Source organism: Aegilops tauschii, chromosome 4, assembly GCF_002575655.3.
Source record: "Aegilops tauschii subsp. strangulata cultivar AL8/78 chromosome 4, Aet v6.0, whole genome shotgun sequence".
Classification (NCBI taxonomy): Eukaryota; Viridiplantae; Streptophyta; class Magnoliopsida; order Poales; family Poaceae; genus Aegilops; species Aegilops tauschii.
The window spans coordinates 273,281,874-273,304,423 of record NC_053038.3 but is presented as its reverse complement, the minus strand read 5'-3'; positions in this window follow the sequence as shown (position 1 = coordinate 273,304,423).

Genomic DNA, 22,550 nt, shown 5'->3' with positions numbered 1-22,550 from the left:
AGGGATGAGCATGGGAGTACGGCTCCTTGCCAAACCGCCACTCTGCGGAGAGGTTGCAGTTCGCGAGATAATTCACAATATGAGCCACCTCGTCATGAGGCATCTCCTTGGTGCACATCCGACTTGGATCGAGTTGGCCGCTCATCTGAGAGATCAGATGAGGGCGGCTTTGAAGCGAGAGCACCCGGCGCATGACGAAGGTGGCCTGTAGGTCAGACCCAGTCAGGCCCTCCGACTGGATCATTACCCGGAGTCGGGCGACGGCGCCGGCTCGAGCCGGCGACAGCGTCACGACCCGATAAGACCACTGGGGCCGCCTCCCAGCCGGCGGGCCGGCTACGTAAGCCGGTAAATTGACGTAGTCGCCTTGCGGGGCGACGTTCTTCACATAGAAGTACGATTTCTGCCAGCGCTTCACCGACTGGATCAGCGTGATGACGGGGAAGGGGTTGTCGGCTGCCGGCCTCCGCATCACGATGAAGGCGCCGCTCTAAGCCGGCACGCCCTGCAAGCGGGTGATGAGCTTGGTTTGGAAGAATTCCCCCCAGAGCTCGAGGGTGGGAAGAACGCCAAGAAAGCTCTCGCACAGAGTGACGAAGGCGGACAGCAGCACCACCATGTTTGGAGTGAGGTGGTGCGGCTCGAGCTGATAAAACTCGAGGAAGGAGCGGAAGAAGGGCTCGCGGGCAGACCGAGGCCGCGCAGGAAGTGCGAGCGAAATATTACCCGCTCACCTTCCTCCGGCGCCGGCATGATCTCCTTCTCCGGCGCGAGACGGACCCGCAAATGGTCCTTGCTGGGCAAGCTCCGCGTCTTGCGGAGGAAGACGATGTGGTCCGTATGGACGTTGGAGCCGTCCCAGTCTCCGCCGTACTGCATGATGGCGAGAAGCTGACGAGAAAGGATGCGGCGGCGGAGAAAGCACGGCCCCGCGGCTGCAAAGCTGCGGGGTGGTGCGAAGATTGGCGGGACGGCGCGGCGGCGAGATGCTGCTGTGATGGAAAGGAGGAGGAAGAAGATGGCGGAGAGAGGATGAGCGTGCGAGCGTCTGCCACTTCCCCTCCTCCCCCTACTTATAGCCTCGTGCGGCGAAGCCGAGGAGGCGAGGCGTGGGGGGGAACGTGGGATTAACTGCGCCCACTCCCCCACGTCCCGCGATTATTGCGCCCTAACGACGTGCAGAAACTGCCGCCAGAAGGCGTGCGGCCCGCTTTGGGCCACAGAGAATCCGCGCCTGGGCCTAGGAGTAGGAGTGGTGGGCCCCCGGCCTGCGGCGATGTCCTGTCGCGCGCGTGGGTTGGCAGGCTTTTTTTCAGCCGGAGGATGCCACGTGGTACGCGGGCGGCGAGCGGCCGGCCCGCAACCCGGCGTGCGCACCAACTGACTCCCGCCTTTAGACTTCAGAAGTTTCGCCAAGACGGCGCGCCCAACCGAAGCCGGCTCCCAGCTGCTGGCTCGTCAAGATAAGAAGCTGACCGAGCTTCTCGACCTCCTCTCAGCCTCGAAGCCCAACCAGCTTCGGGGACTACTGTCGGAGTAAATGGCCACGGGTAGCCTAACTGACTCCCCCTGGCTCTTCGAAAAATTATCAGGCCAATCGAGCCTTCAAGCATCCAGAGCATGGGGTTGCCTTCCTCTAGCCGGCTATACCCAGGGCCGACTACCAGAAGGCGACCCGGCCTCAAAAACCTTCCCGAAGAAAGCTACGAGATGGCCGACTCCAGGAAGCCGGCCCTAAGATGGCCGCCTCCCAGAAGCCGGCCATGAAGATGGCCGACTCCCAGAAGCCGGCCAAGACTGCACCCACCAAGATTGCACCCACATAACGGTGATAAGACGGGGCGTGGCCACAGTACAGCCTACCACCCCCGAATCCCGGAACATGCGTGGCCACAGGGCGCCGTACGGGTCAGCCATCCCCTGTCCGGCGCGACACTGTAGCCATGTTGACCTCGACGTCAACCACGACAGGCGCCAGTACGGCCCGCGGGCGGCGGGCCCCTTTAGCCAGAGAGACGCTCGAAGGCGGCCTGGCCTCCACTAGTCGGCCTGGGGCGTAGCCGGCTCCCAATAGCCGGCTACCTCTCTCCCTCGAAACATGTGCATCATTAAGGAGACAAGACGAGGTGAGGCTACAGTGAGAGCCCGCAAGGCGGCGGCACTGCAGCCACGCTTACCTCGACAAAGCCCTCGTCATCAGGGGCGAGGCAACAGTAACCAGCCGCCGACAAGGCCCCCAGGCGGTGGGGCCGGCCTGTCGGCCAAGAGGCCGGCGGCCGGCGGGCCCCTACGGCCGGCGGAGAAGCCGGCGAGCGCAGACACTGACGGCTGGGAGCCGCACCCAGCCGGATTACCATTGTACCCGTGGGGGGTAGGCCTATAGAAATCCCCCGGGACACCCATTCAAAGGGTTGACCTTATAGAGTTTTTACACACCACGTAGAGAGAAGAGGAGAGCTAGCCTTGCCCTTCTTCTTCCCCTAGCCAAACAGCTCAAGGAGCACTTGTAGCTACTTGTGTTGATCTAGTGATCATGCGGAGACCCCGCAGAGCAGGACTAGGGGTGTTATCTCCACGGAGAGCCCCGAACCTTGGTAAGATCCGCCAGCGTGCATGTCTTCGCCTTATCCCGTTTCCAGGCACCGACAATGTCTTACTGGCTCCCACAATGATAAGCCACCCGTTGGCATATGTCGCACCTACCACCCGACATTGCCCGTGCATTGCAGGGAACATCAAGATGCATTTTTTTACAAAACACCTGTTGTGATTGACCCTTACAGGAGTAATCTCATGTGTAAAAACTAATGATATCTTGAGAATTTTATCGAAAAAATGGTATCTCTAGAACAATTTTTCTCTACTACTGCTCCTTGCAGTGAGCAGTATGCAATGCATGTGTCAGCAGACATGACAGCTTGTCCATGGAAGTTGAACCACGACGACCATCATGTTTCTACCACTACCACACGCGATTCCCACGACGCCGCTCCAACCCATGGCACGGCGTCCCCCGACGTGCGCCTTATCAATCTCGGCCCTGTTGGGGATCGTAGCAGAATTTTAAAATTTTCCTACGCTCACCAAGATCCATCTATGGAGTATACTAGCAACGAGGGGAAAGGAGTGCATCTACATACCCTTGTAGATCGCGAGCGGAAGCGTTCCAATGAACGAGGTTGACGGAGTCGTACTCGCCGTGATTCAAATCACCGATGACCGAGTGCCGAACGGACGGCACCTCCGCGTTCAACACACGTATGGTGCAGCGACATCTCCTCCTTCTTGATCCAGCAAGGGGGAAGGAGAGGTTGATGGAGATCCAGCAGCACGACGGCGTGCTGGTGGATGTAGCGGGATCTTGGCAGGGCTTCGCCGAGCTTCTGCGAGAGGGAGAGGTGTAGCAGGGGAGGAGGGAGGCGCCCAAGGCTGTAATGTTGCTGCCCTCCCTCCCCCCCTTTATATATGCCCCCTGGGAGGGGGGGGGCACCGGCCAAGACCCATCTAGATGGGGGGGGGGGCGGCGGCCAGGGGGGAGACTTGCCCCCCAAGGCAAGTGGGGCGCCCCCCCCCACCCTAGGGTTTCCAACCCTAGGCGCAGGGGGGAGGCCCATGGATGGCGCCCCAGCCCACTAAGGGCTGGTTCCCTTCCCACTTCAGCCCATGGGGCCCTCCGGGATAGGTGGCCCCACCCGGTGGACCCCCGGGACCCTTCCGGTGGTCCTGGTACAATACCGATAACCCCCGAAACTTTCCCGGTGGCCGAAACTTGACTTCCTATATATAATTCTTCACCTCCGGACCATTCCGGAACTCCTCGTGACGTCCGGGATCTCATCCGGGACTCCGAACAACTTTCGGGTTTCCGCATACTCATATCTCTACAACCCTAGCGTCACCGAACCTTAAGTGTGTAGACCCTACGGGTTCGGGAGACATGCAGACATGACCGAGACGCCTCTCCGGTCAATAACCAACAGCGGGATCTGGATACCCATGTTGGCTCCCACATGTTCCACCATGATCTCATCGGATGAACCACGATGTCGAGGATTCAATCAATCCCCTATACAATTCCCTTTGTCAATCGGTATGTTACTTGCCCGAGATTCGATCGTCGGTATCCCAATACCTTGTTCAATCTCGTTACCGGCAAGTCTCTTTACTCGTACCGCAATGCATGATCCCGTGACTAATGCCTTAGTCACATTGAGCTCATTATGATAATGCATTACCGAGTGGGCCCAGAGATACCTCTCCGTCATACGGAGTGACAAATTCCAGTCTCGATCCGTGCCAACCCAACAGACACTTTCGGAGATACCCGCAGTGTACCTTTATAGTCACCCAGTTACGTTGTGACGTTTGGCACACCCAAAGCACTCCTACGGTATCCGGGAGTTGCACGATCTCATGGTCTAAGGAAAAGATACTTGACATTGGAAAAGCTCTAGCAAACGAACTACACGATCTTTGAGCTATGCTTAGGATTGGGTCTTGTCCATCACATCATTCTCCTAATGATGTGATCCCGTTATCAACGACATCCAATGTCCATAGTCAGGAAACCATGACTATCGGTTGATCAACGAGCTAGTCAACTAGAGGCTTACTAGGGACACGTTGTGGTCTATGTATTCACACATGTATTACGATTTCCGGATAACACAATTATAGCATGAACAATAGACAATTACCATGAACAAAGAAATATAATAATAACCATTTATTATTGCCTCTAGGGCATATTTCCAACAGGCCCCATCGCTCCTCTGCCTTTGTGTGCATGACATGCGGGCCAGTGATACATCTCCAATGTATCTATAATTTTTTATTGTTCCATGCCATTATATTATCTATCTTGGATATTTTATATGCATTTCTATGCTATTTTATATGATTTTTTGGGACTAACCTATTAACCTAGAGCCCGATGTCAGTTTTTGTTTTTTCCTTGTTTTTGAGTTTCGCAGAAAAGGGGTATCAAACGGAGTCCAAATGAGCTGGAAATTTACGGTGATTTTTTATGGACCAGAAGAAGCCCCCGAAGCAAAAGAGTTGGGCCAGAAGAGCCATGAGGCTTCCACAAGGGTGGAGGGCGCGCCCTTCAACCTTGTGGGCTCCTTGTCGACCCTCCTGACTTGAAACCGACGCCAAAAAATCTTATAAATACAGAAACCCCCAGAAATAAACCTAGATCGGGAGTTCTGCTGCCGCAAGCCTCTGTAGCCACCAGAAACCAATCGGGACCTGTTCCAGCACCCTGCCGGAGGGGGAAGTCATCACCGGTGGCCATCTTCATCATCCCGACGCTCTCCATGACGAGGAGGGAGTAGTTCACCCTCAGGGCTGAGGGTATGTACCAGTAGCTATGTGTTTGATCTATCTCTCTCTCTCTCTCCTGTTCTTGATTTGGCACGATCTTGATGTACCACGAGCTTTGCTATTATAGTTGGATCTTATGATATTTCTCCCCCTCTACCTTCTTGTAATGGATTGAGTTTCCCTTTGAAGTTATCTTATCAGATTGAGTCTTTAAGGATTAGAGAACACTTGATGTTTGTCTTGCATGTGTCTATCTATGGTGACAATGGGATATTCACGTGATCCACTTGATGTATGTTTTGGTGATCAACTTGCGGGTTCTGTGACCTTGTGAACTTATGCATAGGGGTTGGCACACGTTTTCGTCTTGACTCTCCGGTAGAAACTTTGGGACACTCTTTTAAGTTCTTTGTGTTGGTTTGAATAGATGAATCTGAGATTGTGTGATGCATATTGTATAATCAAACCCGCGGATACTTGTGGTGACATTGGAGTATCTAGGTGATATTAGGGTTTTGGTTGATGTGTATCTTAAGGTGTTATTTTAGGATGAACTCTAGGGATGTTTGTGACACTTGTAGGAGCAACCCTATAGATCGATCAGAAAGAATAAGTTTGAGGTGGTTTCGTACCCTACAATAATCTCTTTGTTTGTTCTCCACTATTAGTGACTTTGGAGTGTGTGACGCCCGGATAATTAAGCTATAGTAACCCTCTACTAATGATGCCACGTCACCATGATTACTGTTGCTAATCTCGCGATGATTCCAATCCCGTTGGGATTCAATATTCAAATTCAAGTTAAACAATAAAAGTTTTCAAATATTAAAACCAAAATGTTCTGGATGTGACAAATAATTCGTTAGTAATATTGGTGGAGAAACAACATTTTTGTAAAATGTTTGACTGCCCTAGACTAATTAAAAATAGTGGCTAAAATAATAATTTAATTGCTTTTGAAATTAGGAAAATGTTAAACTGATATATTTTGGCTACAAACTAGGTTTGGTAGTGGCCTATATTGATGATACTAATTTAGGTGCTAACTTGGTATTTCATAAAACAAAAATAAAAGAAACTATAAATGAAAACAGAAAAGAATTGTCGGTGTACAAAAGTAGGGGCGCACCTTTGTACCCCTTTACCTGTGCACGGACAGTCGGAGCCGCGCCACGGCCGCACCAAGCAGAGCTGGGGAAGGAACCGGAGAGAAGCCGAAGCACAAGATGCCCAAGACAACGCCAAGGCCAAGAACACAAAGAAGCAGAGGGGCGGAGCAGGTTCCCCCGGCAAGACCCTTGCCGGGGGCAGCCCCAGCAGCCCCGACAAGACCCTTGCCTGGGCGGCACGCCCAAACACCAATAGAGCGAGCCGCCCTTGAGCCCACAGTTTCCAAACCAACCGACTACGATTGGACCAGGGCTCCGGAGGCACCTCTGTGGTGGCATGCAGATCTTTGTCGAGACCATAGATATATGAGATCAGAGGAGGACCAGAAGGCGGTGACCCTCGGCGGGATCCTTGCCGAGGAAAACCACAAGACCCCCGGCAAGATCCTTGCCGGGGACGACTGCGCGCCACGGCAAGACCCTCGCCGGGCCCCCAGCAAGGCCCTTGCCGAAGACGTCAGCAGGGCCACTACCAGGCCCGCATCAACCGAGTCTCCACCGCCGCTTCGCAAGCAGCTGCCAGCCCAACCAGCTGGGCAGGCACCTGCGTGGCAACATGCAGCTTCCAGGACAACTCAGCAGGCGCCTGCGTGGCGGTATGAGGACCTTCGTGAAGGCCCTACCACCGCGCCACCTCAGCTGCCTGCCTGCCTGCATGGCACCACATATACCGCTGGCCAGGGCGCGTGTCAAAGCGTGGAGGAGTGGCGACGGACGGGACGGGCCTCATTCCCGTCCCCAATAAAGCAAGGGGACACCTAAGGTGCGCATTAAATGCACTTTGTCCTGTAATACGGGCGATAAGCTCGTAGCACTGTACGCCTTTCCACCTCCTGTGTGCCACTGTGGCAGCCCCTTTCGACTATAAAAGGAGGCCCTTGGCATACTGGAGGGGGATTCGGCTCTTTGGAACTACATAGCCACCGTAGCTAGTCCAAGGGCTCAAGAACACTCAATACATCCACCAAAGCAGGATTAGGGTTTTACGCATTCTCGCGGCCCGAACTTGGGTAAACGATCCTTGTGCTGACTGCTAATCCTGCTCTTCTCACAACCCTGCGCCCCGGCAACCGTAGTAGGGATTCTTGTGATCCCATAGGTGTCGTTTCCCACCGACATCTTTGGCGCGCCTGGTAGGGGGCGCAATTGTGAGAATCTGGTCTAGTAGTTAGCCTAGCGGTTCTTCATCGCCATGGCTCCCAAGAAGAAGACGGCCAGGAGAAAGCGGCGCCATCTGCAAGTGCGATGGACGCTAGTGCGGCAACAGAAAAGCTAAGTTATGCCGAACCCTAAATCTTTCCTCTTTACATAAGGTTATCATCCTCGGAGATCTCGCCTATGTATGAAAAACCTGCACGCAAAGGGGCCCTCCCGCAATTGGCAACGCCATTGTTCTATTTCGAGTCTGCTCAATAGCTCAAGTGGCCGCGTCGAGAGTGGCAGGGTAGCCTTCCGCACTTGGCAACGCTCTCGATTCTGACTCGAGTCAAGCTCGACAGTTCGGGCGGCCACGCTAAGGGTGGTAAGGTGGTTCGCCTGGCGGCAAGCACACCCGGCAGGCCAATGGGGATCCGTCCTCAAGACGCCGCCCTGGGTTTACGCGCCGGCAAGCCTACCCAGTTACGTAGGGTGGACATACAAAGGAAATTCGAACAGGAAAATAACATGCATAATGTCAAAAGTACTGCAGAGTTATATTACATCAATTGTCGCCGCGGTTCAACTAAAGATAGAAATTGTCTTGGCCATGAACCTGCAGCGATGATAAGAAACGGGGTGCCTAATCCAGGCGCTGGCCCTCCACCCTCAGAATTCCGCCGACACCGCTGATGACGGGCTTGATGCGCTCCCTGAGCGGCGCGAGGTCAGTATCCTCTGGCAAGCTCTCTAGCGCGGCGTCGAAGTCGAGGTCGGGGTACCAGTATGCCACCTTGGTGAGAACCTTGGTCATGGTGCCCTGGCAAAGCCTCCGGGCCTCGTCGGCCAGCGAGGCCGCCCGGTTGGCGTGAAGCCGCTCCAAAGCACCGACGACCTTCTCAAAAAACAGGGTCAGGCTGCAGTTGGCACTCACACTCCGCTCCGGGGCGTACCTCACGTCTGGCATCCCCATGGTGGCCAGCTGCGCGGCGGCCTGGTTGGCAACGGTGGCGAGGCGATCGAGCCAGCAGTTCTCGCCCTCCATGTGCTCCTTGAAGTTGAGGGCCTCGTTCTTCCGCAGCTGCCTCTCGGTCTCCAGGTTTTTGGTCAGGGTCCGCTCTCGGGCACTAGCCTCCGACAACATCTTCTCGAGACCCTCCAGCTTCAGCTTGAGGTCTTTGATGGAGTTGTTGGCCTCGGAGAGCTCCCCGGCCCTGCTGACGGCCGCGCCCTGCGCCTCCGTCAGGGCGTTGTTGAGCGTGTCCTTCTCCTGGGACAGCTTCAGGGCCTGCTCCTTCAGCCCGTCCCGCTCCACCTCCAGCTCCTTCACCTTGCCGGTGTGAACCAGAGCCTGGGCATCGAGTGTCTCTTTGTAACTCTGCTCCAGCTCCTGGGTCCGCTGCATGGCAAGCTTCTCCACCTCCTTGTCCTTGGCGCGGAGTTTGGCGTCGAGGTCCGCCTCGCGCTTGGCGAGGTGCTCCTCCTAGGAGTTCAGCGCGGCCTGGTGCTGGGTCTGGGCGGCCTCGGCTGCCGCGGCCAAGCCCTCCGCCGTCTCCTGGGCCTTCTCGATGTCGGCCAGCTTCATGGTGAGCTCCATGTCGCGCCTGGCCAGTTCGCCCTTGGCGGTCTTCAGCTCTTCGCTAGCTTGGCGGAACCAAGCCTGTGCCTCGGTGACGCGCACCTTGAGGTCCGCCTCCGCTTGGTCCACCGTTGCCATCTTGGACTTGGCCTCGTCCAGGCGTTCGCGGTGGAGCGCTTGGAGCTTCCGGAAGTGGGCGCCCATGGCCTGGAGAAGCCGCTCCTCCTGAGAGCCGTCGCCGCCAGCGCTCGGCTCATCGACGACCTCGAGCCCGGCTGTAGCAAGCACCTCTTCGTCTAACACCTCCCCTCGACGGGCGCCCTAGAGCTGGACGCCCCTGGGAGGTGGACGAAGAGGTCGTTAGTCACCCTCAAATACCTGCCGGAGCCGGAGGCATCAGAGGAGGAAGGCTGGTCATCGACCACCTCCTCCTTGGTGGTGGCCTTGCCGGCCCCTCTGGCAGGCCCCTTGCTGGGCCCCCCGGCAGGCCCCTCAACAGCGTCTTCAACAGAGCCCTTGGCGGACTCTTCGGCGGCGACCTTCTCGGCTTCTGCCGCGGCGTCCTTGGCGATGTCCTCGATAATGGAGTCTATATCCTCCTGGTCCGCCGACGGACGGTCTGGACACCAGAAAGGGAATGAGATAAAGCCAAGATCAAGAATAAGCAAGAAAAGAAAAGGAGTAGAGACAAAAGGCCAGAAACTTACCAGCACCGGGCTGGGAAGCAGAGGTCCCCTCACCGCCAACATTTGGTGCCGAGGCGAAGCCACCAGCGCCCAAGTTCTCCTCCTCCCCCTCCATGTGCGTGGGCTCGGTGCTTGGCGCCCTTGCCGGGGACGCCCCTCGGGGCGGCGTGGTTGATGGGGGCGGTGTGTTGGGAGTAGCCCTCTGTGGCTCCTCCTGCTGCTGCTCTCCTCCTACATACACGGCAAGTGCAGCACCAAAGTATCATACCCCTGACACATGTTGACGAGGGGTGAGTGATGAACTTACGCTGGGGGCTGCGCCGGGGGCTGCTGTCCAGACTGGTCAACACCACCAGTGGCGCCCTTGAAGTACCAGCCGGGGGCTGGCCGCCCGCCGAGGCCTTGGCCCTCTTCAACCTCTGGGCCAGCGTCTCCGCGTCCCTGCAAAGATGAAAACGAGTCAAGACAAGTGACACAGATTGACGAGACAGACATGACGGGAAAGAGCAAGATACTTACTCATCGTCCACCTCCTCCTCTGTTGTTTTCCTCTTCCTCCTCGGGCTGAGGGATCCAAAGTCAGAGGTGACCCCCGCGTCGGCGTCTGCCGGGGGAGGGGAGGAGGGCGGAGTCTGCGCGCGCTTGGACGAAGAGGAAGCAGATGCTTTCTTCTTCGCCACTGCGGCCTTCACCACCTTCTTTGACGCCGCGGCCCTCGTCTGACGCGCGGACTCCTCCGGAGACTTTGGCCGCCGCGCGGCCTTGGCGGGCCGAACCGGCTCGCCAGAAGTGGCCCGCCGCAGGACTCGCCCTCTTCCCGTGACCGGAGGGTCAACAGCCTCGGCCTCCTCCTCCGACGACTCGTCGGCCGCATCTTCAACAAGAGGAGCCCCGGTGCCGGCGCTGCTGGCTTCCCCAGCTGCCTCCGCCCACCTGCGAGCTCCTCCTCCTCCGCGGCCGTTGCGTCCTTGTCCTCCACACCACCGGTGCTGCCGGCCTCCTCAGCAAGCTTCGCCTCCATTGCCCTGGCGGCGATGTAATCCAGCTCCGCCTGAGTGGTGTCCTGGACAAGCCGCGGCTCGGCGGTGACGTACCCCTCGTGCAAGGTGTCGAAGAACTCCTACACTTGGATGTCCTCCGGCTCGACCCAGCTCGGGTCAAGGCCATGCGCGTTGAAGTCCGGCATCATGGCGATAATGTCGGTCCGGCGCGAGTTGTTGCTCAGTGGGACCACTCCCGCCGGCAACTTTAACAAGGGCCCCTTGGTGACCTTGCCGGCCTTCGCGGCGGCCCTCACGGCCTTGCCGGCCCGCTCGACCTCGCCGTCGCGGTTCACGTCGAGCTGGAAGAGTCGCTGGCAGAAGTGGGCGTGCCCCATGACCGTGAAGTTATGATCGAGGCCGGGGCGAAGCCTCATGATGTCGGCGGTGTTCGTGAAGAGCCAGGCCGGCCTCCCCTTGTTGTGCAGTGGAGCGATTCGGCGGCGGATGAAATCCACCCTGATCATCTCGAGGGTGAGCCCGGCCTCAGTAAGCCGAAGGATCCTGGTGGTGGCAATCGTGAGCTTCTCGTCATTGGCGTCGACGTCGCTCCAGTCGCTCCTGCGGACCGGCGGTGCCTGGCGAACCCCATAGAACGCCTGCGGGTCCTTCTCTTTGATCCAGCACCACCGGCCCCGCCATTCTTCCCACCTCTCCTTCATGGCGCCCTCTGGGTATGTCCCCTTGGACCATGGGATCCAGGTGACGCAGCCGGAGATGGCGCCCCCCGGTTGGATCCGAGGGGAGAAGTAGTGGCGAAAGAGCGCCGTGTTGGGGTGCACCCCGGCGAAGCCTTCGCAAAGGTGCGCGAAAAGAGCCATGCACACCATCGCATTTGGAGTAAAATCCAAAAGGTGGAAGCCGTAGGTGTGCATGACATCGTTGAAGAAATCAGAGAAGGGGGGACAGAGCCCGCAGGAGAAGTAGTCGACGAAGAAAGGATACCGATTTGAGGCGCGTGGCTGGATGCCCTGTCTCTTCTCCCCCCGTCTTCACCCCCCACAGGGGTTTGAAGGCCTCCCGGAGCTCGATCGCGTCAATGGTCGAGGGGAAGTAGGCGAGCTGCGTCCGCTGCGCCGCCAGCGCACTCTCCGGCGGCCCCGACGCTCCGGCGTCCTTGGCCTTGCCCTTGGTGGATTTGGGCGCCATGGCGGCTAGGGGGGCAAGAGACAGAAGGCGACGGGGACACAGCGACGGCGAGCAAGAGCGAAGCTTAGGGAGGAAGGAGAAAGGGGGCGGCGGCTCTGAGATTGGAAGAAGGCACGAAAGGGGTAAAGTAAGCAGCTCGCCCGCGGTTAGTCCTTTTTACGGGGAAGGCACGGGCTGCCTCCTTCCCCATTAACTGCGATGTGACGCATGTGTGTGGGAACCGCCCCACGCATGCCCCCCACGTCACACGCCCCCCACGTCGCGCGTTCAACGCGGGTCGTGGGGAAGCGCAGCAGACGGAAAATTACCGCGGTAAAATCCGCCCCTCCTGCCAGCGCACCGTTTTGGGCCTGGCCCAACAACGTGTCGCGCTTATGTGTGGCCCTGGCCCGGAGGCTCCTGTCGGTGTACAAAAGCAGGGGCACACCTTTGTACCCCTTTACCTGTGCACGGACAGTCGGAGCCGCGCCCACGGCCGCACCAAGCAGAGCAAGGGAATGAACCGGAGAGAAGCCGAAGCAGAAGATGCCCAAGACAATGCGAAGGCCAAGAACACAAAGAAGCAAAGGGGCGGAGCTGGTTCCCCCGGCAAGACCCTTGCTGGGGGCAGCCCCAGCAGCCCCGGAAAGACCCTTGCCAGGGCGACACGCCCAAACACAAACAGAGCGAGCCGCCCTTGAGCCCACGGTTTCCAAACCAACTGACTACGGTTGGACCAGGGCTCGGGAGGCACCTCTGTGGTGGTAGGCAGATCTTTGTCGAGACCATAGATATATGAGATCAGAGGAGGACCAGAAGACGGCGACCCTCGGCGGATCCTTGCCGAGGAAAACCACAAGACCCCCGGCAAGATCCTTGCCGGGGACGACTGCGCGCCATGGCAAGACCCTCGCCGGGCCCTCGGCAAGGCCCTTGCCGAAGACGTCAGCAGGGCCACTGCCAGGCCCACATCAACCGAGTCTCCACCACCGCTTCGCATGCAGCTGCCAGCCCCACCAGCTGGGCAGGCACCTGCATGGCAACATGCAGCTTCCAGGACAACTTAGCAGGTGCCTGCGTGGCGGTATGAGGACCTTCGTGAAGGCCCTACCACCGCGCAACCTCAGCTGCCTGCCTGCCTACATGGCGCCACATACACCGCTGGCCAGGGCGGGTGTCAAAGCAAGGAGGAGCGGCGATGGACGGGACGGGCCTCGTTCCCGTCCCCAATAAAGCAAGGGGACACCTAAGCTGCGCATTAAATGCACTTTGTCCTATAATACGGGCGATAAGCTCATAGCACTAAACGCCATTCCACCTCCTGTGTGCCACTGTGGCAGCCCCTTTCGACTATAAAAGGAGGCCCTTGGCATACTGGAGGGGGATTCGGCTCTTTGGAACTACCTAGACACCGTAGCTAGTCCAAGGGCTCAAGAACACTCAATACATCCACCAAAGCAGGACTAGGGTTTTACGCATTCTCGCGGCCCGAACCTGGGTAAACGATCCTTGTGCTGACTGCTAATCCCGCTCTTCTCACAACCCTTCGCCCCGGCAACCGTAGTAGGGATTCTTGTGATCCCATAGGTGTCGTTTCCCACAGACAAGAATAAATAATAGAAAAGGAAAAACAAAACAAACAAAAAGAGAACAACCCCCTAGGGCCAACCGGCCCAGCCGGCCAACCCAACTGGCCCAGGCCGGCCCAGCCCACCGTCCCCACCTCCTTCTTCCTACTGTTCACCACGGGCTGGGTGGTCGCCCTGTGCCCGACCACGTCGCGGATCGGCCACGTGCTGGCAATCCGCCGCATCCTAGGCGCCTACTAGGTCGCCCTCGACCCCATCGATGAAACCCTAGCCCGAATTCCCCCTCCTCACGCTGCCAACATCTCCACAACGCTCGTACGCCTCTGTCATCGCAATGGCCATGTCGCCCGCGTAGCCACCGCACTTTGTTCGCCACACCAGTATCACGGATAAGCGCTGTCGTCTACTACGCCATCTGTGGTCACCAGATGGAGCTAGGCGCCTCTGCAATGAGCTCTTCGTTGTTGTCATCAACCTTGGGCGCCGGAGATCGCCATCGCCGCTCCGTCGACTGCAAACCTTCCCCGAGCCCGCTAATCCCTCCTTTCGACGCATAGTGAGCTCCTCCTGATTATCCTCCTTTTTCCCCTCGATCTATCGCTGTAGCCATCTGCCCACAAACACAGGCCACCATGGTCGGTGCTTCGGGTCCACGCACATGACCGCATACCCCTGACTGCCCGCAGTTGCGCCTTGGCGCCCGCGCAAGCTCGCTCCCATCGTCGCCCGCCTTCAGCCGCCCGCGCCGCCTGCTCCTGCTCTCCTCTGCTGGTCGCGTCCGACACTCCGCGACCGCGCCTCCCGCTCGTTGCCGCTCGCCGCCTTCCCCTGCCCGCTGCTAGCACCGATGTTGCACGCCTGCTCTTGTGCTGCTGATGCTGCTGCCGCAATTGCTTGCTCCCGCCGCCTCTAGCCGCCACGGCCCACCGGTGTGCTTCCCAGCCGCGCCACTCGCGCGTCACCTCCCCTCCCCCGCTGGTTCCCGGCCGCACCTGCCGTGCCGCTGCCCCGTCCGCCACGCCTGCCTCTGCTCGCCCACGCCCTCCCTTGCATCCTCGCACGCATCCGCCGCACCAGCGTCGCCCAGCTCCTCCATGGCTTTCCTCCCTTCACCCCGCGGCCTTCCTCTGCTTCCTCTGTTAGCACGCGAGCGCGAGCTCGCCCCCGGTAGCCTCCGCGACTCGAGTCGCCGCCCATAGCGGCGATCTGGCCTACCTCCGCCGTGGCTCGAAGCCACCGGCATTTAATTGCCGACCTAATAGGCCATTAGCGCTAATTGCGCTATTAACCCTCCTGATGAGCCACTAACATGTGGGGCCACCCCACTAATTAATTAGTTGGCTAAATAAACATCTTTTAATTTATCTGTCATTGACAGTCGGGCCCCACCACTTGTTTAAGTTAATTTAAAAGGTTAAACTCTGTTAAAACAGGCTCTGTCAATGACAGGTGGGGCCCCTGGTTAGTTTGACTAGTGAACGTCCATAGTTGACTGCTGACTGGCAGTCAACTGGGACCCACTGTCAGCCTCACACACAAATATCTGGGTACACTCTTTGTGTACCCGTAGCAATTTCACTGATTTTTCTAAATTAAAATGAATTGGAAAATGAATTAAAACTTTGAAAATTAATATAAAATAATCCGTAACTCGGATGGAAATACTTTGTACATGAAAGTTGCTCAGAACGACGAGTTCATCTGCCACACATCCCTGGCATAGTTAACACGCAACTTCCCCCCTCCGGTTCATCTGTCCGAAAACACGAAACACCGGGGATACTATCCCGGATGTTTCCCCCCTTCGTCGGTATCACCTCCTACCGCGTTAGGGCACACCTAGCACCGCTCATTGTCATGTCATGCATCATCATGCTTATGTTTGCATTATATTTATTGTTTCTTCCCCCTCTTCTCTCGTTAGACACCGAGACCGACGCCGCTACTACCTAGTACGCCTACGGTGTTGACGACCCCTCCTTCTCGGCTGAGCTTCCAGGCAAGCCCCCCTTGATCAACCCAATATTGCCTATTCCTTCTCTCTACTGCTTGCATTAGAGTAGTGTAGCATGTTACTGCGTTCGGTTAATCCTATTCTGCTGCATAGCCTGTCATTGTTCCTACAGTTGTTACCCTTACATGCAATCCAAAATGCTTAGTATAGGATGCTAATATTCCATCAGTGGCCCTACATTCTTGTCCGTCTGCCATGCTATACTACCGGACCGTGATCACCCGGGAGGTGATCACGGGTATATACTTACAAACATATTATATGATACATGTGGTGACTAAAGTCGGGTTGGCTCGTAGAGTACCCGCAAGTGATTCCGATGTGGGGGGCTGGAAGGACAGGTGGCTCCATCCCGGTAGAGGTGGGCCTGGGTTCCCGAAGGCCCCCGACTATTACTTTGTGGCAGAGCGACAGGGCAGGTTGGGACCACCTAGGTGAGAGGTGGGCCTGTGTAACGCCCGGATAATCATAATACAGTAATCTCACGTTAATGATGGCACATCACCTCTGTCACTGTAATTAATCTCGGGTTAATTCAAAACCGTTTCAAATTTAAATCCTAAATAAGTCAAACGACAAAAGTTTTCAAATATTAAAATAAAAATGTTCGGGAGATGCCATATTTTGCATAAGTAAATATGGTGTGGCAAACACATTTTTATAAAATGCCTAAATAGTTTAAATTGAAATAAAACAGAAAAGCAAATAAATAAAAGAAAAGAAATTACAAAAAAAGAAAACAGAACAAAAAGAGGAGCCCCCCCCAACTGGACACTGGCCCAACTGGGCAACCCCCAGGCCCAGCCGGCCGGCCCACCGACGCCCCACACCCTTATCCACTCCTCCCCCCCCACCCACAGTACCCACCGACACTCCCCCCCATGAAATATCCCCCCTCTCCCCCGATTGGATCGGGATCGAGGAGGAGGCCATCGCCGTCGCGCTCGACACCGCCGCCGCCTGGACGTCGCCGGAGCACTTCCCCGCCGGCCCGCTTCCCCTCCTCCCCTGCGCCGGTCGTCCCCGTCGCTCCTCCCCGCGCTCACTGCCCAGACCCCGCCACCCCGCCCCCCGTGAGGACCCCCCTCCTTCTCCTCTTCCCCACGCCCCGCCGGTGCGTGCCCGCACGCGCCCGCCGTGGCCATGTCCGGCCACTGCGCACGCCCCGCCACCGCACCTCCTCCCGCAGCTCCGCCCGGCCTCACCCCGTTCGGCCCCGTCGCGCACACCCGCACCTGGCCGCCAGCCCGCGCCCCCGCGGCCCCCTCCTTCGCTCTGGACGCCGAGGCCTGCGCCCGTCGTGGCCTCACCCCGGCCGCCCCCTGTCCCGTCGCTGCGGCCTCCTTCCCCCACCGTGGCTCGCACCTGCCATAGCCGCCCGCACCTCCCGACCGCGGGCCGCGCGCGCCACAACCGCGCCGGCCGCGTCGTCGCTCCCCTTGGCTCGCATCCCCCTGCGCGCTCGGGCTTCCCCGCTGCTCGCCTCGGGCCTCTGTCGCGGCACCTCCCCTGGTCGCCGCCCGGCTACCCTCCGCCCCGCCGCGTTTGCTCCGGCCGGCCATGCCCGCCGGGCCGCGCCGACTCCGCCCACCGTTGCCAAGGCTCGCCCCCACCGCGCCTCGCCGGCGCTCGCTGGTGCGTCCCCTCGCCCGTGGCCTCGGGCATGGGCGCCCACGTCCACGCCCGTAACCCCGCGCGCCCGCTAAGGCCCCTGGCCCAATGACAGCCGGGGCCCACGCACAGAACGAAAAAAATGATTTAAAAAATAATAATAAATAAAAATATAATATAATAATAAAAAATAATAATAAATTATTAATAAATATATAAATAAAACAAATAATAAAAATAAATTTAAATAATTAACTAAATTAATTAAGTTAATTAATCATGTTTAAATTAATCTAATTAGTTAGTTAATTTAATTAAATAGTAGTTAATTAGCTAACAGCCCCGACAGGCGGGCCCCACCTGTCAGGTTGACCAGGTCAACGGTCAACGTTGACTGCTGACGTCAGCATGACATCATGCTGACATCATAAATCCAAATTTCGAATTTAATTAAATAATTAATTAAATTCCAGAAATTATTAAAATCTTTAGAAAATCATATCTTTTAATCCGTAACTCGGATGGAAATACTTTGTACATGAAAGTTGCTCAGAACGACGAGACGAGTCCGGACGCGCGGCCCATTCGTCCACCACACATCCCTAACCTATCGAACCTGCAACTTTTCACCTCCGGTTCATCTGTCCGAAAACGCGAAACATCGGGAATACTTTCCCGGATGACCCCCCCTTCGCCGGTACCACCTACTGTCGCGTTAGGACACACCTAGCACTGTTCATTGTCATGTCACGCATCGTCATGTTTATGTTTGCATTGTATTTACTGTTTCTTCCCCCCTCTTCTCTCCGGTAGACTACGAGACCGACACTGCTGCTGCCCAGTTCGACTACGGAGTTGACGACCCCTCCTACTTGCCAGAGCAACCAGGCAAGCCCCCCCTTGATCACCAGATATCGCCTATTCTTCTCTATACTGCTTGCATTAGAGTAGTCTAGCATGTTACTGCTTTCCGATATCCTATCCTGATGCATAGCCTATCCTTGCTACTACTGTTGTTACCTTTACCTGCAATCCTACATGCTTAGTATAGGATGCTAGTTTTCCATCAGTGGCCCTACATTCTTGTCCGTCTGCTGTGCTATACTATCGGGCCGTGATCACCTGGGCGGTGATCACGGGTATATACTTATATACTATATACATGACACATGTGGTGACTAAAGTCGGGTCGGCTCGTAGGAGTACCCGCAAGTGGATCTTTGTAGCGGAGCGACATGGCAGGTTGAGACCGCCTAGGTGAGAGGTGGGCCTGGCCCTGGTCGGCGTTCGCGGATACTTAACACGCTTAACGAGATCTTGGTATTTGATCTGAGTCTGGCCATTTGGTCTATATGCACTAACCATCTATGCGGGAGTAGTTATGGGTATCCCGACATCGTGGTATCAGCCGAAGCCTTCGTGACGTCAGCGACTGAGTGGCGCGCGCCGTGTTGGACCGCTTTGACGTAACCGCCATGATCGTGTGGGTTGCTAGGTCTGCTCGCGGCCGCGTTCGCAACGTGCAGGTGTGCATAGGGCGATGGGCCCAGACCCCTGCGCGCATAGGGTTGACCGGCGTGCTGACCTCTCTGTTGTGCTTAGGTGGGACTGCGACGCGTTGATCTTACGAGGCCGGGCATGACCCAGAAAAGTGTGTCCGGCCAAATGGGATCGAGCGTGTTGGGTTATGTGGTGCACCCCTGCAGGGAAGTTTATCTATTCGAATAGCCGTGTCCCTCGGTAAAAGGACGACCCGGAGTTGTACCTTGACCTTATGACAACTAGAACTGGATACTGAATAAAATACACCCTTCCAAGTGCCAGATACAACCCGGTGATCGCTCTCTAACAGGGCGACGAGGAGGGGATCGCCGGGTAGGATTTATGCTATGCGATGCTACTTGGAGGACTTCAATCTATTCTCTTCTACATGCTGCAAGATGGAGATGGCCAGAAGCGTAGTCTTCGACAGGACTAGCTATCCCCCTCTTATTCTGGCATCCTGCAGTTCAGTCCACTGATATGCCCCTTTACACATATACCCATGCATATGTAGTGTAGCTCCTTGCTTGCGACTACTTTGGATGAGTACTCACGGTTGCTTCTCTCCCTCTTTTCCCCTTTTCCTTTTTATCTGGTTGTCACGACCAGATGCTGGAGTCCAGGAGCCAGACGCCACCGTCGATGGCGACACCTACGATACTGGAGGTGCCTACCACTACGTGCAGGCCGCTGACGACAACCAGGAGTAGTTAGGAGGATCCCAGGCAGGAGGCCTGCGCCTCGTTCGATCTGTATCCCAGTTTGTGCTAGCCTTCTTAAGGCAAACTTGTTTAACTTATATCTGTACTCAGATATTGTTGTTTCTGCTGACTCGTCTGTGATCGAGCACTTGTATTCGAGCCCTCGAGGCCCCTGGCTTGTATTATGATGCTTGTATGACTTAATTATGTTGTAGAGTTGTGTTGTGATATCTTCCCGTGAGTCCCTGATCTTGACCGTACACATTTGCGTGCATGATTAGTGTACGGTCAAATCGGGGGCGTCACAAGTTGGTATCAGAGCCGACTGCCTGTAGGAATCCCCCTTTCCACACTCCTTGGCCGAAGTCGAGTCTAGACATTACAAAACTTTTACTAACATGGTTGTGTGTCTTACGGGCCCACGTCGCTATTGGGTGGTACTAGGATCTTTTACTCCTCGACCTTTACTCTGGGACTCTGAACTCTCTTCTACTCGGGTTAAACGAATTTACTAACTCTAACACTAGGATCCCGTGACCGCATTCACCCCAAAGTTGGATAAGCCATAGTTGTTTCTTAGAATAGTATTTTGAACAATTCACACACTGTCATTTGACTCCTTTGAAACGTCTTTGCTTTCAGATGGAACCCACGAGGCAGGTCGTGCGCCACACGACGGCCATTGGTGCTTCGGGATCACTGGCTGTGCTAGCTGAGATGATGACCTATCTGGGTTATCGCTGGCACCCTGAGTACACCGTCTACGAGGAGTACCAGGACTTTAACTAGGAGCAGTACCGTGCCATCGTCCACCTCTACTCGCGGGAGTATGACTCCACTACTGTGCTGCACACCGCACATGGTGTTGGTGTGACCATCGATATGGCTGTCCACGATGCTGCCTATGCTGCTCTGACACGTCTTCGTGGAGAGTATCGGGAGTTGGACACCTCCCCTTTCAGGCACATTGCTATCGCATCTGATGTTGGTGCGGAGGGATACTATACTGCTGCCTACTCCACTGTCACCCGAGAGCCCTTCTACCATCAGAATCTGGTTCTACATGCTGATGGGCTGGATCGAGCTAACCAAGCTCTTCGCCACGAGATGTACACCACCCGTCAGCACCTTTACCGTGCTCTGACGCTGCTGCACCCCTTTGTCCGATCTGGACAGCTACCGTGTACTGCGATCTACCCAGCCAGGACCGTGATGCCCCACGGTGTCGGTTGGCCAGAGGTGGGAGGCTACTCTCCCGCACTTGGTCCTCTTCTGCCACCTGAGCGTCGGGCTCCACACCTGAGTATCCGCGGCCCCCAGTCTGCTGACGTGGAGGGCTATCCGTTGCCTCACTACCAGCTGTCGGGCTACGATTACCTCCACAGTACCTCTTGGGACTGATGTAGGCTTGCTTGTAGTGTTAGATGCATTCGCCGCGAGCCTGTGTGCCGCCTATGATGTTTTAGTCTATGTACTGAACTCTATGCATGACCCCTTTTGTAAGTTATGCCGACTACTATGTAGTAGCTATCGTGCTCCTTTCATTATGCATGTTTCATCATGAATGATTATTGTCTTTGCAAATTTCTCAATGCCGAACTACCCCTGTTATATATTAGCAGGATGGTTAGACCAGGTGGTCGTGGTCGTGGTGGCAATGCCCCACCACCACCTGAGTACATGGCTGGTATGATCCAACAGTTTGAACTGAACCGCCAATTCATGGAAAATATGATGGCCCAGTTTCCTCGCGCCAATATGGACTAGGCACCAACCCCAGTAACTCTGCAGGATTTCATGCGCCTCAATCCAACTGTGTACCGCAGCTCAACTCAGCCTCTGGATGCTGATGACTGGCTCCGTGACATCACCTATGAGATGGAGTCTGCCAATGTAGCCCCTGCAACCTATGTCAACTTTGCTTCCTTCTTTCTGAAGGGACCCGCAGCTCAATGGTGGGACAGCCACAGGCGTACTCTGCCAGCTGGAACAATCATCACCTGGCCAGACTTCCAAGCTGCTTTCCGTGCCCGCTTCATTCCTCAAGGAGTCATGGACCGGAAGAAGCGTGAGTTCCGCAACCTCACCCAAGGCAACAAAACTGTTGAAGCTTATCAATGGGAGTTTCTGGACTTGTCCCGCTATGCTCAAGAAGACATTGCAACTGATGCTCGCAGACAGGAGAAGTTCCGTGATGGACTACAAGCTGACATCAAGCTCGCACTTCTAGTGCATGACTTCGCCGATTTCGCCACCTTGGTGAATAAGGCCATCAATGTCGAGACTGGTCTGCAGGAATACCAGAGCTCTCATAGGCGCAACCGTGACACGGGCTCATCTTCGGGCCCGCCCTCGCAGAAGCGAAAGATATGGATCCCGAACAGCATGTACCGTCCAAATGCACCTGCTCCAAGGAATTCTTATGCTGCACCGCGTCTGCCTCCTCCACCATCTAGGCAGTCAAAGCTACCAGCTCCCCCACCTGGGGCTCCTGTTCCCACTCCCGATAATGGTCTGTGCTACAAATGTGGTCCACCGGGTCACTTTGCCAGGAACTGCTATCAGAATCAGAACCAGAATCAACTGGCCCTTCCAGCAGCTGGCCGTGGTAACAACCAGCCCCGCAAGAACAATGCTAAGTCTTATGGTCGTGCTCATGCCAACCACGTTGATCTCAACGAGGCTCAAGACCAGCCTGCTACTGTGATGGGTACACTCCTCGTAAACTCAGTACCAGCATCCGTTTTATTTGATACAGGAGCATCCCATTCATTCATATCAGCAGAATTTGCATTCCTGCATGGCATCAAATACGAAGAGATGAACACTCCGCTAGTGGTACACACCCCTGCGGGCCAATGTCAAACCTCTATGGTTAGTCACGACGTTCCCGTTGAAATTGAAGGACTGGAATTTCTTGTCTCTCCCATCGTACTGAAGTCCTGTAGCATTGATCTCATTCTGGGAATGAATTGGTTAAAAGCGCATACTGCTTCAATCGTTTGCACCACTAAGACCGTCCATCTGCT